Consider the following 17,293-nt stretch of genomic DNA (forward strand, 5'->3'; position numbering starts at 1 on the left):
TATTAAACACTGTCTGCGGCTCTACAAAATCTCTTTAATTGACACTTTTTACAAGCATAAGTCCAGATTTTTGCTGCTTTACAATATAAATATCTTAATTCTAGTCATAAAAAATACATAAACAAAGTCTGACAGTGACAATAGCAAGAAAGATGTAAACAAAGTCTGATAATCATCATGTAAGCTGAGACAACCTTCAGTCAAGCTCATGTTGAAATAGCAAATCCCCCTTGTAATATAGTGTAGATTAAAGACACCATCAAAATCATTTAAAATCTTACAGTGTTCAACATATTTCATCCATCATAATGTAAATATAAATAAACTGACAGACGAGTCTTACACAACATCTCAGTAAATATATATCAGTGGTTATTATAATAATGTAAAGACTTTTCCACAGCTCATGTCAGTCACTTTACAAGCAAAACAATGACTTAAAGAGAAATGACACTTACAGGTGAGTCTCTTCACTCCATTCCTGCACTTTATCGCAGATTCCGCTGCTTTAATTTGCTGTTGAGCTGGAATATGTGCTGTTTAAACACATTAAGAGTCTGTCGCTAAGCTGTCATCTGTAAATTGTGTATTTAAATCAAACTGCACGCGTTTTGTTTTGGTGTCTGTCATCACGCACTCCTTGTTGTCAAACAAACACCTGAAGCTGTGAGTCAGACTGGACGCGAAGCCGCTCGCGCCGCCTAGTGGAGCGGATGAAGATCTGCACTTTCGCTTCTGTGTACTCGATAGACTTTAGGTATTATACGACTTTGAACTGGGGCTTGATTTATGTACATTTACAAATGAATCTATGATTTATTCAGGAGCTGAACACGCTGATGGGGTAAAGATAGTGCTAAATGGCCAAACCTCAAGTTTAAACACTCAAAACAGGACAAAATATTTCCAAAGGCTCGTTTAGTCTGTATCTCTGTGCAGTTTATCTGTTTCACATCTGTATTAAGTGATGTTCACTTGTTTTAGTTTACTTTAAGTTCTGTTTGCAAACCCAAGCAGCATTTCTAGTAGAGTTTGACTGATTGTTGAGTGCATACAGCATATTTGGACAAATAAATCTGTTAAATAGTGAATTCCTCTGAGAGCAGGTCAGTCCTTCAGCTCCATCTTGTGGACAGTAAGAGGACCTGCATTAACACATCAAAAATTAATTAAATCGAGCTTTTTCTTGTCTCGAGCGTTTGTCTAATCCTGATCCTGAAGATCCACTTCAGTATTTCACCTCCAGCCTGATCAATAACACCTGATGCTGTTAATCTAAGTCTTTCAGATCACAAGAAGCTTCAAGGTGAATGAGACTCTTTATTTCAAATAACTTGAATAAACAAATGGTATATACAAATGACGTTCGTGTCATCAATTTAATTAATGATTATTTCTGCATGTGACATTTTAATTTAATCCAAAAATGAGTCGTGCATGAAAAATAAATGCATTAAAAGTCTCTGATGCTCCTCACAGGCTCTGTGGCTCAGTGGATAATCAGCTGCAACTTCTACACTCAATACTTGAGTTCAAATCCCTCTTTTGATTGTGAAAAACTGATGTAAATAAATCAACAAAGTGTCCAAAACACCAATGCTAGGAGTGAAGTCACAGTGGTACAAGCAGTAAAACACATGTTCTCTGATGATGGAGTCTTGGGTTCAAATCCTGCTGCAGCATGTTGATGTTTTCTTCACAGGCTTGTTGTAAAATCACAGTGAAATAAAAGTTCCAGCACATGACCTGGAAACAGATCTGTGGATCAGTGGGTAGAGCGTAGTGTTGTTATCGAGGAACGCTGGCTTCAAATCACATTAGTGTATACGTTAAATAAGTGGCATTATATCTGACAAACTTTGCTAAATTCCCCAAACAAGTATAAAAGCCACAGTGGTGCTACTGGCTGAACACATGTTCTCCATGCTGAAGACTGTCGTAAAAACTTGGGTTCAAAGCCCAGCTCTGCTCATTTATTGCACATCAGGCAGTGAAATATTAGTCAAATATGAGTTCCAGCATGTGATGTATAATGAGAAATGTGGCTCAGTGGTAGAGCATTGCGCTCTCATCAAAGAGATCTGGGTTCAAGCTTCACTCAAGCTTTAAATGTTTTCATGTTCACTTGAATAGTCAAATATGAGTTCCAGCACATCTTACTTTATGTGATCTGTGGCTCAGTGGTAGAGCAATGCCTCGTGGGTTAAGAGGTCGCTGGTTCAATCCCAGCTGGATCACTGCGATATGTGTGAATGTGGTGTGAAAGAAGGGGTGGGATGGGTCGGGTCCCACCCTGACCTACGGGGCCATGTACAGCAGGGGTTATGCTGCTTTTTACCACAAAATAAATTTAGCTGTATAAAAATCTGGACCCCCGTCCCTTCTCCTCCCGTTTCGGTTACCATCATTTCCTTTCCAGAGGGACGACCCTCCAGAAAGAAAATGATGGTAACCGACACACCAAACCTCAAACACAAGGTGCGGGTCTCACCTGTCCTGCAGCAGACGTCCATCCTTACAGTCCATGGCTGTCAAATGTCCCAGAGCTCTGATTCTGTTGGCTGAACAGTCCAAACACAACCTTCACTCTGGAGAGGAAACACACAAATGAACACTTAACAGCAGAAAACACATCTAAAACACCAGAATTCATCACTTCATCATCAACGTAACAGCTCATAAACAGAAGATCACATGTACAGATATATAGATATTGTCTAGTTGACAGGTACAGTATTAAACACTGTCTGCGGCTCTACAAAATCTCTTTAATTGACACTTTTTACAAGCATAAGTCCAGATTTTTGCTGCTTTACAATATAAATATCTTAATTTTACTCGTAAAAAATACATAAACAAAGTCTGACAGTGACAATAGCAAGAAAGATGTAAACAAAGTCTGATAATCATCATGTAAGCTGAGACAACCTTCAGTCAAGCTCATGTTGAAATAGCAAATCCCCCTTGTAATATAGTGTAGACTAAAGACACCATCAAAATCATTTAAAATCTTACAGTGTTCAACATATTTCATCCATCATAATGTAAATATAAATAAACTGACAGACGAGTCTTTCACAACATCTCAGTAAATATATATCAGTGATTATTGTAAATGTGTAAAGACTTTTCCACAGCTCATGTCAGTCACTTTACAAGCAAAACAATGACTTAAAGAGAAATGACACTTACAGGTGAGTCTCTTCACTCCATTCCTGCACTTTATCGCAGATTCCGCTGCTTTAATTTGCTGTTGAGCTGGAATATGTGCTGTTTAAACACATTAAGAGTCTGTCGCTAAGCTGTCATCTGTAAATTGTGTATTTAAATCAAACTGCACGCGTTTTGTTTTGGTGTCTGTCATCACGCGCTCCTTGTTGTCAAACAAACACCTGAAGCTGTGAGTCAGACTGGACGCGAAGCCGCTCGCGCCGCCTAGTGGAGCGGATGAAGATCTGCACTTTCGCTTCTGTGTACTCGATAGACTTTAGGTATTATACGACTTTGAACTGGGGCTTGATTTATGTACATTTACAAATGAATCTATGATTTATTCAGGAGCTGAACACGCTGATGGGGTAAAGATAGTGCTAAATGGCCAAACCTCAAGTTTAAACACTCAAAACAGGACAAAATATTTCCAGAGGCTTGTTTAGTCTGTATCTCTGTGCAGTTTATCTGTTTCACATCTGTATTAAGTGATGTTCACTTGTTTTAGTTTACTTTAAGTTCTGTTTGCAAACCCAAGCAGCATTTCTAGTAGAGTTTGACTGATTGTTGAGTGCATACAGCATATTTGGACAAATAAATCTGTTAAATGGTGAATTCCTCTAAACCAGTGGCCATCAACTATATTTGTCAAAGGGCCAGAGTTTTACCAGACAGTCTCCTTGGGGGGTCGGACTTTTTCAATTAATAAATCAGATTTTAAAATCAAATAAAATCTCATTTTGGCTTAAGATTATGTTTAATGCACTTTTTCCATTTCATTACAAACTGAAGGCAATTAATTCAGGCTCCCATCACCTATACCAGGGTCAACCACTAGAAGTTATATAGAATTCTCCACAATCGTAGTAAAAAATGCATCACAGGCGACGTGAAGGCGGGTCTCAGTAGTGCTGAACGCCTGAGCGCATTTTGGGTATCTTGTCCTCATACCTATGACCCATTGAAAACGCTGGCTATGTATGTGCTCACCATGTTTGGTTCAACCTACACCTGTGAGGCTGCGTTCTCCAAAATGAACTCAATAAAAACACACTGGGGGAACAGGGGAACCGACTGTCCAACCAGTCTTTGGAGGTCTGTCAGTGCATAAGTCTGACAGCGGCCAAGCCTGATTTGAAAAAGTTGATGTCAGAGAGGAAATGTAACTTTAGCCATTGATTAAGCGCTGGGAGTAGCCCGTTTCAGCATTGTGATTTGAAATCAAGCCCATTTAATGTTTAATTTGATGTGCGAACATTATTTGTGACCTGTTTTGTTCTGGTACCTGGTTATTATCATGCTATTTTAAGTTGTGCCAGATTGTTTTTCCTCTTTTTTCTAATTCCTGAGGAGTCTGCTAATTTCAAACATGTTGTTGAGACCTAGAAATAATAATAGAAAAAAATGTTAAGGACATGAGGAAAAGTTATGCGTTCCGGTTGTTTTCTTCAAACCTGTTTGAAACAATAAATCCTTAACGCCGCATAGTCTGTCCTCAATTCAGAGTGTAGCCTAAATATAGTCCAATAGTGGTTATTCTGACAAGAGACTCAGTTGTTCTTATTTTTAGTTGCTTTTATAGTGAGCCTCACAGTTTTGCAATCCAGTCGCGGGCTGGATTGAACAGCTCAGCGGGGCGGATCTGGCCCACCAGTTGATGATCAGTGCTCTAAACTGATGATATTAACAACGACTAAACAACTATTGGTGTTTAATGGCGGCTTTATTTGTAACAGATGCATGAGAGAAGATCAGTGCTTCAGCTCTATCTTGTGGAAATTAAGAGGGTCTGCATTGATACTGAATTAAATCAAGTGAACCGTGCCTGAGCCCGATTCAGAGCACTCACACTTCTCAAACGACCTGGGAGACCGGCCTGGGCACGGTTGGGATAGCATAGTGAAAGAACGCCCTTAGGTAACACAACCACAGAGCAAGCTACAAAAGTATTTCAAAGTAGATAACTGAAAATACCCAGTTTCTGTTGTTTCAGCAGTTTGCTGCAGAGACTACGGATCAGATTGGTTTGATAAAACAGGGATCGATCCGAGAAGTGTTGGCAAATCCACACTCTACAGAGCATACACAGGTAATAAAGAGAAAATACATTAGTAGAAATTAATATTTGTGTTGAGGCAGGAGTTTATGAAGTGTGATTAGGCTCAATAAACGCAATCCGTAGATTTGCAAGGTCCACAAGATCAAAAAACATGTTCTGTAAATGCTTGTAAAATTTTCAAGGAGGTTGTGAAGGCTAGTGCCTAACTGCATTACAGTCAAAGTATCAATACACAACAATCACTGAACCGCATCTGTGAAAAAGGCGCAGTGAAAAGTCTGACATGTCCTTTAGCAGATGAGCATCATTACTGTCAATTTCTGTCCACATGCTTCTGCTGGATGAGTGTGAGGCTCCAAACAACCTTATCCTGCAGAGCAAAGACAGACGAAAAGCCTTGAATATCTTTCTATATGTGATGGCTTCCACGAGAAGCAAAGCACTGCAGATTCACACACTACACTGACTAACAAAACATCCCAAAAGTAGATTGGATTTTTTTTTCTATCACACATTTTACAATCAAGGAACAAGAACAAGCTTAGATTTGCACTTTTTGCAAAACATTACACACAGTGATTTGCAAAACACTAAACACACTTACATGCAGTTAATATTAAACATGTCAAGCTTTCAACTGAACACACTCATGAAGTAACTGGTTAAACACAGCCGTCGTGTGCGCACACACACTGTGGCATGACTGTTGACACACCATTCAAGTGTAAGCACAAAAAAATAACCAGATGGTTAAGTTGAGCTATCTTCAATAAAAATGGAAGGCGATGTCGCAGTAAGAGGAAGAAGTAGAGCTGGTGGAGGACGTGGATAAAGAAGACCGGATTAAATTTGTCAGATGTGATTCAGGCAACCTTGATTGACCATATTGTAAACCACAAACTGACATTTGTAATCCCGGACCACACAAACAGTCTTATTGATTATTATTGAGTAGTTGTGTAACGGATCATGAATCTCACGGCTCTAAACACACACTACAGTTTTTGAGTCATGGATCGGACCATTTTTAGATCAGCAGAAAAGGGAGACAAATGTCATTCGCTTTCCATTTATTACAAAAACATTACTGCAAGAAACTTTTGGTTTTAACAAACATGCAAAATGTAACAATAAAAAAAAAAAAAAAACAGCTGAATGAAAAAAAGTTCAATAGTCAATACTGGGGAAAGTGATCTTTGCTATTGTTGCTGATTATTAGGGCCAGACAGAATCTGTTAACATGTTTTTGCTATTTCTGCAGATAATTTTGTTAAAAAAATAAATAAATAAACAATATGTGGATTTATGCGTAATTATTTTAGGAGTAGTATTTCCAGTCTGAACAAAGCTTTACACTGTGTGAAATATTGCAGAAATCTGAGTGTGAGCAGAAATAAAACATTTGTATCTGCATAATGAGCAGAGATGCACACTTGATTCCAGTGAGCACTGCAACATTCAGACAACTTAATGCCCTTCTGCTGCTGTTAAACAAGCTCAAATATTCACTTTTGCAATAAGTCAGCTAAAAACTATAAAAAACAATTATACATCTATAAGCAACAGCTGACAAAATAAAAAGGGTTTGTCATGAAACTTTTATTAAGTTAAACTCCTCTCTTCTTCTTAAGAGAAACCTGTGGCACAGATGGATGAACTTGATAGAAACAGAATCAGTAATGCTGCATTTCCCCATGCAATCTAAGTCAGTCAGTAAGAGTGATTTTCCCTCTGTGGTTCAGTTCTGTAAGATATGCTTCATGTCCACAAGGAGGAGCTGGAAAATGAGTCGTTTTAAAATAGACTTTACGAGTCTGCAAATATCATAACATGAAATAAATTATTGATTCTGAACTTAAATAATAAAAATAACCTTGATCATATATATATATATATATATATATATATATATATATATATATATATATATATATATATATATATATATATATATATATATATAAATGATCAAGGTTATTTTTATTATTTAAGTTATAATAAAACTTATAAGTTTAAATTATATATATATATATATATATATATATATATATATATATATATATATATATATATATATATATATATATATATATATATATATATATATATATATATATATATATATATTTATAAATTTAAAGCATAGACAAACAGTAAAATAGTATTGCAAGACCTCTTGTCTCTTCTAATATTTATTTTTCGGCCATGTGATATCTATATGCCTACTACAGTTCAACATATTGGACATTTAATTTTCTCTTACCCCTTCAGTTGAGAAGCTGATCATCCGTTAGATGCCATGTTTATCTGCTGCTCGAGACCATTTAAAGAAGATCACAGACGTGATTTAATATATATAAAACTAAAAACGCATCCCGTCTCCAACGACACACTTCTAGTTTGTTTTCATGCATTAAAACTACTGACACTGATTCACTTCCGCTCCACTAGGCGGCGTCTGCGGCTTTGACGTTCAGCGTGACTGTGACACCTTTAGAGCCTCATCAACAACATGACACTGATGACAGCCGCCTCGACACGACTGATTATTCATGTTTTAAGACCGTTAAAGTACAGTTACTGCAGATGACAGCTTATTTACAGACTCACTCAACAGCATGTATGTCAGCCATAACGTTAATAACAAACTACACGCTGTGTTGTCAAGCATCCAGGATGTCACTCTGATCACCTGTAAGTATCCACATTTAACTAGAGATTTTCCTCTTTTAAAGTCGTTAGTGCTCATTATATATGTGTTATTTTATATATTATGGCATATATCAGTGTTAAGATGTATTTAAATCATTGTTGGCATGTAGAATAGGTGTTTTCATTTGTTTGCTGGAGTATGGTGATGCTGCTCTTGTCATTCTCTGTTCAAATATAATTTTAACTCTGGAGAAAAAGATAGTATGTAATGAAATTATTGTGTATGAAGGCAGTCTCACCTCTATAAGGGTTTAACAAACACTTTGTTTACATGTTGCTTTCTTGATGAACTCCTGTTATTGTCATGTAAATTTAGGATGGAGATTCTCCTAAAGCTTATAATGTAGAACAAATCTAGAACAAACTAACCTAAAGTAGTGTTTTTGAGCATGTTACATGAACATGTAAATTGAACTTTGCTATTAAGTGTTTTTTATTTTATTTATTTGTGTCTTTCCTTACAGAATGAAGGGTGTGTTTTGTCCAGCAGAAGCATGTGGTCAGACATTGACTGTAATGATGGACATCTGCTGAGTGACAGGTAATGCATAAGTATTTGTCTGTAAGATTAACATTGTTATTTGACAAACAGAGATACGCTGCTAACACAAAGTGCACAAAGCGGATGCAAAATAACAATTCTAGCATTAAAGTTAAAAACTTTCAACAAATTTTAAAAGTTACATGGCTTGATTTAAATCATCTTTTGTATGGGGGAAGTGCAAACGCTTGAGATAATGCACATCTAGGCAGTTCCTAATGCTCAGTCTTTTTTCTGTACCTTTTCCTAATTGAAGAGTTTTGTAATGTATTAAATTTAAAAATATTATGATTGACACTATAATAGTGAAGTGCAATGATTTCTGCTGTATTTGTTTCACTCTGTAGTTTAGGTAGTCTTTCACTTGTGTCTTTGCACCGTGTCAGGCTGTGTAATGTGCTCTAACTTCAGTTTTATTTGTTTCTTTATGCAGAATTAATGTTGAACAGTTTATAGTGTGATTTCTGGAGCAACACGAGATCCATTTCCCCATTCTCTGTTTATTCTGCCACTGCTGGTGAGTCTATTTATGTCTGTTGAGTGTTTTTTAAATGTTTGGACATTTTTAAGATTTAAATTTTAATTTATTTTAAATTAATTTATTAAATAAAATAATTATTTCCTAATTTTTTTTTAAACTGCGTGATCATGCTTGATCTTTAAATATAACAAACGAACTGTAGTTAGTGTGAGTTCCTGGTGGCCTAGTGGTCAGTGCTCATGGTGTGAGAGCTAAACTAATCACAGGAGACTGGGGTTCGAATCACCACGGTGTTACAGAATTTTATCATTCCTGCCAAAAAAAAGGTATTTTTTCCAAAAAAAAAAAGGATTTTTTTCCTCTTCCGCTGCACCTTTCTCTCCTCCTCTCTGGTCAGCCTCTCTTATCTCCACTCCGCCTCTCTCTTCTCTGGTCCGCCCATCTGTCATCTTAGTCCAGCCTTCCTCACTCATGTCTGTCTTATCACGCCGGGTGTGTCCGCCATTCTCATTTGTGTTACCGCCCCAGGTGAACTTGTGCTCTGGTCCGTGTTTCACTTCATGTTCCAGTCCGTGTTTCACAGTGTGCTCACTTCCCCTTGAGCTTCAGGTACTTGCCCTCATGTTTGCCTTACCGCCCCAGGTAGGTTCTTAGGTGGGATTCGAACCCATGTATTGACCGTCACCTTGTCCGCAACCAACGGTGTTTTAGCCACTAGTGCCATCGTAGCTTACACGCTGAGAGATGGAGTTTGGTGCATGTTATTGGGTTTTTTTTAATGACAGCAATAAGCAATAGTGGGATTCAAACCCAAGACTCCAAGAGTAAAGGCTAATGCTTTAACAACTGAGCCACTGAGTCAGTCCAGAGTGCTGGGGTTTTCAGGTGGAATATAAAGAGTGTTTCCTGACAAATTCAGATAAAGATGTGATGACTGGGATTTGAACCCACATCTTTACTGCATCAGAATCGACAGTCTATGTTGTTAACCACTACACCACTGTGGCTTGTGATGTGTGTTGTGTTTTGTATGCTATGTATTGATATTTATTCTAGTACTGGTGAAAATGTTCAGTCTTTTTGGCATAAGCAGGGTTTGAACACAGAACTCCCGCATTAATACACAGCGTTTAATCATTTGAGCCACTGAGCCAGACAAGTAGAGCAGTGTTTTTGACAGGGTCATATTGACATCTTTTGCACTTTATCGCTAAAAATACATTTTGCACTGATTTTAGCATAAGCAGGATTCAAACCCTAAACTCTGAAGTTAAAATGCAGTGAATTAATCTACTGAGCCATTGAGCTTGATGAGGAAAGAGGTGTTTTTGACAGGGTGACATTGAGATCTTTTGCACTTCATCACTAAAAAAAAAAACTTTGCATTGTGGCATAAGCAGGATTTGAACCCACGAATCCCAAAGTTAAAACATGGCGTTTAAATCCATTGAGCTATTGAGTCAGATGAGCAGAAGAGGGTTTTTGACAGGGTGACATTGAGATCTTTTGCAGTTTATCGTTTAAAAACATTTTGCATTGATTTTGGTTTAAGCAGGAATCAAACCCACAACCTGTAAGTTAAAACACAGTGTCTTAGGTAATTGAGCCACTGTGCTGGATGAGCTGCTCGATGAGTTTTTGTGACAGGGTGACATTGAGATCTTTGTACTTTATTGGTAAAAATTATTTTGCACCGATTTCAGCATAAGCGAGATTCAAACTCATAACATCAAACTTAAAACATACTGTTTAAATCAACTGAGCCACTGATCCAGACGAGCTGAAGAAAGTATTTGACAGGGTGACATTGAGATCTTTTGCTGTTTATTGTAAAAAAAATCATTTTTCACTGATTTTAGCAGAAGCAGGATTCAAACCCACAACCTCAGAGTTAAACTGTAAAGTTTTACCTGCTGAGCCACAGAGTCTGAGAACATACATCATGTTTTAATTCAGTAAATTGATATAAAGCACTCAATTTAGACATTAAGATCAGCAACAGCGGGATTTGAACCCAGGTCTCTCAGATTAATGCACAGCGGATTAGTCAATTAAGCTACTGAAACCAAAAAGTATTCGTGTGCTTTGAAGTATTTGTGTGTTGTGATGATTCTGTCCAAAAATATGATAAAAATTGTGCAATAAAAGACAATCTACAGCTATTATGCTCTCCTCAGACTCTGTGGCTCAGCTTATTAAAGTGTCGTGTTTTAATCTTGGAGACCCGGGTTCAAATCCCGCTCTTGATGACCTTTATTTGTAATTGTGTGTTTCTAATTAAATCAACAGGATTCTCAAATTGAAATCAGCGGTCATTGGATTTGACCTCAGGACTCAGATTAAAACAGTTTGTTTGATCAGCCGAGCCGCTGAGTCTGAGAAACTTTATTTGTGTTTTGGATGGGATTTTGCTCATTAAATATTTAATATTATTTCAGTTTTTAAACAATGCACTAGAATTAACACAAGCTTTGTGTGGTTTCAATTTAGTTAACGAGCAAATTAACTAATGAAGCACATGATTGTTTAGCAGTTTTACTGAGGGATTTGTATTTAATCAAACAACTTTTCCACTCAAATGATTTAAATCCATGACTTTCCTCCTGTAAATCAGTTTAAGGCCACTAGTGCCTTTATGAATTTATCTTGGGTAAATCATCATTTGATTGTTTTAATGTAAACAGTAGTGAAATATGAGCTCACAACACTTTATCACCTGAGCTTGTGCTGTGAACATGTGCTTTGGACAGTTGTGTTTAGAGGTTTTCTTCATATGATATAAAATATCAGCAGTGGGATCAATACTGTCACACATAAACTTCTTATTTTTAATTAAAAATGTCAGCATTCATGAAACATATTTCTGTTTAAAATGTGCAAACAATCACAAAAATAGTCACCAAAAACTTGATTCATTTCAGCCTGTAATTGATTGAAAATAAATAACTTTTACATCAATTTTTAATCTTAATTTCTGCTGGAATAAAAGAAAAGAGTTGAGTCAGGAGATTTCTATCAGTGCTGATGAGCTTGATTAGCAGCTTCAGGTGTTTTTAATGAGGCTTAAACTGCTCTACAGCTGCAGGATTACACACTCTTCATTTCCTGTCCTCTTGCTGTTTTCATGCAGATGCACAAATCCTCCACAAGTGGGCACAACATTGACACATTGATCAGGCTTTCTTCATTAAATCTTTATTAAATGTGATGTTTGTCTGTAGATTGATGTGTTGATATGATGACCAGTCCTGAGCTTCACATCCTCCTCATCAGAGACACAGAGAAAGATTCAGTCAAACCTGCTACTGGAAGAGAAAAATCAGTCAAACAGTGCTGTAATCTCAAAAAGATGAACAAGTTAAACATGTCTAATATAAGAGGATACAGGGTCAGTATGAAACAGGGTGTGTGTGTGTGTATAGTTGGCAAATAAATGTACACAGAGGAAGATTAATTTATATTTATGTAGTTTGATTTTTTTATGTTTGAGAAAATATCAGCGGTCAGTAACCTTATTAATTTCTTTCACAGTAATTTTTTTCCCTTTTGTCTTTTAGTTGAACTGTACCATAAACATGCCCAATGGTGCAACAAAATAAAAATAAGAAAAACAACTCTTAATAATAGGATTTATCTTAATTGTTGGAATCGTATCTTTAATTAATGCTAATACTATTTTTTTTCTCCTTAATTTTCCAAACTTGGACATTTTCAATATACAGAGCTCAGCATATACGAGTACTCCCCTCACAAATCTGTCTTTTAAATTCATATTTTTAATAGGAAGCTTTACAATATTATATTTGTGCATATACATTAGATTAATCAATACTGATGCCAAATCTGGAGCTTATCTAACAGAATAACTTACGATAACAGTCCAAAAACTAGCTAACCCAAATTTATGTTATAGAAAAATATGAAATACAAATAAAAAAAGAGAAAAAAAATAAGAAAACCAAAAAAATTAAAATATTCAGTTGAATTTTTTTTGCAATATATAAAAAAATATACTCTTTGCAATATTTTGCTTGAATTTAATTGTATTTTCCTTCAATTTATAAATATGTTTGGTGAAAAAAAAATCATTTTAATAAACATATCTGTTTAATAAATCTGTTTTGTTTAAAAGCATCAAAATAAATATCCTATATTCACTGAGAAATTGAGAAAAATATTATTTATCAAAATGGGGTTTACACAATTATGCTGAGCACTGTAGGGGTGTCACAGCAAATGACAACACAATGAAACAAATGTTCTAGTTAAATATGAAAAAAGTGAAATATGGAAAATCTTCTTGTGTAATTGAGTCAAATTGTAAAGTTATCATATAGTGTCACACCACATGACATGGTTTTCAGTGCCAAAATGTGTCAAATTCTTGTTTTTAGAAATATATGGCCAGAAAAAAATGATTGCCATTTACTAAAATATATATACACTTGTAAAATTAGGTCTGAGGAATAGAAAAATGCAATCTCAATATTTATTTTCCATATTTTAGTACATTCAGTACATCTCTAATATCAACACACTTTTAGATTCCCATTGTTGCACACTTCTGCTGTGTGATTGGCTCTTAGATCAATATAGAATAAAAAAGTGCAGCGCTTAGCATTGTTATTGACATGTTATTGTTATCAGGATCCAATATATTATGGTTTATTGTCCAAGCCCCTAGTCTGAGGTGTGTATTAATGATTTCACAATGTTCTTTTTAATTTATAAGAGCTGTAATCTACTGAACCGTGATTGAGACGGTCACACCATAGAAAACGTTTCACATTTAGCTTAAAAAAAGTCAAACATTTAATAACACAACAGTTGTTATACACAAAGGAATTCACCATTTACTCCATTTTAAATGATGACAATACTAATTATATTCATTTTAGTCATGTGTGACTGTGAAAATGCAACATTATGTTACGTCATATTAAACTAATTTCTGTATTATTTGTTATGATGACTGCATCATATTTTATTAGTTATTTATTTTGCAAGATATTGGTCATCTGCTTAGTGTCATTTGAAGGTGTAAGGACTTCATCCAGGAGAAATAATAAATCAATAACAGGAAATGCTCTACGAGAAAATATACTATTTTTAAAAATTGGTAATATATTTTAGTTGGAATATATATTTACATTATTAATATTATTATTGTAATTTATTGTTGTTATTATCATTTACCTTAAACATAATTGTGTGGAAAATGACGTTGTAAGAGAATTACCCTCAAACTTAATCTTTAAAGTGGTTTAAGCCTTTCAAAATCTGATTAATTGGATATTCAGATCAATAAAATAGTCACCTCTTGTTTATTTGATGTCGTTTATATGGTTACACTCATTGGCCACAAGAGGGAGTTGTGGAGCAGCTGTTTGTCATCTGCCTTGTGCACATTTATCAAATAAAAGACAAGTTTCATTGACAGTCTGAAGTTTCAGCTTGTTTTTGTCACTAACGACTCATCTGTTAGAAAGCACAGAGCATTTTCCCACCTGCTCCTCCAAGCTTCAGGTTCAGTCTGACAAACATGAAAACTCTAGTCTACAACACTTGCAGATTATTTCACTTTATCATTAATTCAGTGCCACAAGAAGAGGACGTATTACATATTTACATAGTTTTCTGAAAGAGACAGATATATAAAAATATATACATTGACATGAAATGAAATGTTTTCAGATCATTAGGTTTTCAGTGCTTTTTGTTTTGTCGTTCTAAAAGTTTTTCATATGATTTGAAGTCATTCACAAAATGGGAAAAGTTTGGTTTACATTGAGCCCACTTTTTCTTATGTATATGGTGTTTTCCTAATAACACAACACAAATAAAAATCTGTTGTGCTTTACAGTTCAAGTTGTCATTATCAGAATAAAACTACATCAAATAAACTCATTTCTCTATTATACTCCATGTTTTTGTTAATAAACAATTCCAAATCTTTCCTACATTTTCTTGAGGAAATACAATAAATATGAAATATTAAGTTTGAATTTTCCTAAACATGTTTAGCAGGATGAGTTCAGTAGTATTTAGTCAGATTATTGCACTACAGTCCCCGCATATGATGTTACAGTGATGCCACTCAACTGAACACATACACTAATATCAAGAGTGTCACGCAACTCACCTGTACGTCTAGTTTCCATAAGGTCATTTATCGTGCAAAATTGTTAGCTTAGCACTTTAAGTACACATTTAAATATGAATTGATTATTATTTAAGCTTGTAATTGTAAATAAAAAATATGCCAGCAGTTTGTTTACGTGCTGCTCTCTTGCTGAACTGCCTGCTGAACAGACGTAAAACTTTACCTTTTATTATCCACCTGCTACTACAGAAGGCGTACGGTGCCAAACATCTTGACGAAACGCGTTTGTTGTTGTCAACACGCACTGTCTCTCAGCGGCTATTTGTGACTTTTGAAATGGAAATGAAATGGTGAGAGGAATATAATAGTAAGTAAACCTAATGTATTCATGTATGAACTGTCATTTGCTTTCCATTTATTACAAAAACATTACTGCAAGAAACTTTTGGTTTTAACAAACATAACCTGTAATATTAATAAAAAATAAATAAATAAAATAATAACCAGCTGAATAAAAAAGTTCAATAGTCAAATAATGGGACAAATCTTTGCTACTGTTGCTGATAATGATAAATGTATAAATGTAACCTTATAATCTTGTACAACACGTCATATTTATTTTTAGCCTCATTCTCAATTACTGACTCAATAATTCACTCATAAAACTTCATGTTTCATTACGAGATGTGTCATTTCTCAAGAATTATTCAGTGAAATATTTTTGATGGCTGTTTGTCGCCACCTATTGGTTAAACCTATTGTAATTATTAAAAGCACTAGAAAAAAAAACACAGCTGAGTTTACCTGAATAAGTATGGAAGGCAATGTCACAGGAAAAGGCAGAGGTAGATCTGGAGGAGCATGTGGACAAAAAAAACAACAACAAACAGGAACAAATTTGTTAGATGCAATTCAAGCAACCTTGATTGATCATATTGTAAACCATGGACTGACATTTGTGACCTGGACTCACTTTTATTAATATTGTGATTTATACATCACCTGTAAACTGAATAAATAAGCTTTTCATTTATGTATTTTTTATAGGACAATATTTAGCTATCAGTACTACAGTATTTGCTGTTCAATGTATTGAAACGTGTGTGCTGTCCTGTGACATCTACAGTAACATGTATTTTGATTGATTTAGAGTTCAGAATATTGAAGAGGAAAGCGGCCCTGCATAGTGAACAGAGATGCACACTTGATTCCAGTGAGCACTGCAACATTCAGACAACTTAATGCCCTTATGCTGCTGTCTGCTGTTAAAAGTGCTCAAATTCCCTTTTGCAAAAAGACATCTAACTTAAAATGATAAAAAAATTAAATTATAAAAAAACAGCTGACAAAAAAAATGTTAAAAATGTGTTTATAATAAAACTGTTTTAAAATTTTCTTCTTCTTAAGAAAAACTTGCGACACTGATGGATAAACTTGATACCTGCATTTCCCCATGCAATCTAAGTCAGTCAGTAAGAGTGATTTCCCCTCTGTGGTTCAGTTCTGTAAGATATGCTTCATGTCCACAAGGAGGAGCTGGAAAATGAGTCGTTTTAAAATAGACTTTACGAGTCTGCAAATATCATAACATGAAATAAATAATTGATTCTGAACTTAAATAATAAAGATAACTTTGCGTCAAAAATAAATAATTGAAGCATAAACAAATTGTAAAACACTATATTTGTAGAACCTCTTGTCTCTTCTACTGTTTGTGTTTATATTTCGGCCATGTGCTATATGCCTACTGCAGTTCAACACATTGGACATTTCATTATTATTTTCTTACCCCTTCAGTTGAGAAGCTGATCATCCGTTAGATGTCATGTTTATCTGCTGCTCGAGACCATTTAAAGAAGATCACAGACGTGATTTAATATATAAAACTAAAAACGCATCCCGTCTCCAACGACACACTTCTAGTTTGTTTTCATGCATTAAAACTACTGACACTGATTCACTTCCGCTCCACTAGGCGGCGTCTGCGGCTTTGACGTTCAGCGTGACTGTGACACCTTTAGAGCCTCATCAACAACATGACACTGATGACAGCCGCCTCGACACGACTGATTATTCATGTTTTAAGACCGTTAAAGTACAGTTACTGCAGATGACAGCTTATTTACAGACTCATTCAACAGCATGTATGTCAGCCATAACGTTAATAACAAACTACACGCTGTGTTG

General features: G+C 35.3%; 2 long non-coding RNA genes across 8 annotated transcripts; one reads left to right on the forward strand and one right to left on the reverse strand.

Moving 5' to 3' along the window:
* Nucleotides 1-676: 676 nt before the first annotated feature.
* Nucleotides 677-12,461, forward strand: LOC101884897 (uncharacterized). Of its 3 annotated transcripts, XR_015483045.1 has the most exons (7): nt 677-3,491; nt 4,947-5,127; nt 5,207-5,299; nt 7,721-7,963; nt 8,446-8,522; nt 8,956-9,039; nt 12,134-12,461. It is a non-coding gene; the product is annotated as an uncharacterized LOC101884897 (long non-coding RNA). The 3 variants fall into 3 exon arrangements; XR_015483048.1 differs by lacking the exon at nt 7,721-7,963 and having other exon boundaries at nt 2,478-3,491; XR_015483047.1 differs by lacking the exons at nt 4,947-5,127; nt 5,207-5,299 and having other exon boundaries at nt 3,446-3,491.
* On the reverse strand, nt 12,177-17,098 carry LOC147844677 (uncharacterized). 5 transcript variants are annotated; one of them, XR_015483025.1, is made up of 4 exons: nt 16,896-17,098; nt 16,548-16,642; nt 15,911-15,957; nt 12,177-12,305 (listed from the first exon to the last, which is right to left on the reverse strand). It is a non-coding gene; the product is annotated as an uncharacterized LOC147844677 (long non-coding RNA). The 5 variants fall into 5 exon arrangements; XR_015483024.1 differs by having other exon boundaries at nt 12,177-12,308; XR_015483026.1 differs by having other exon boundaries at nt 16,548-16,679.
* Nucleotides 17,099-17,293: the final 195 nt, after the last annotated feature.

The sequence above is a fragment of the Danio rerio genome, chromosome 4, assembly GCF_052040795.2.
Source record: "Danio rerio strain M-AB ecotype USA chromosome 4, GRCz13ab, whole genome shotgun sequence".
In the NCBI taxonomy this organism is placed as follows: domain Eukaryota; kingdom Metazoa; phylum Chordata; class Actinopteri; order Cypriniformes; family Danionidae; genus Danio; species Danio rerio.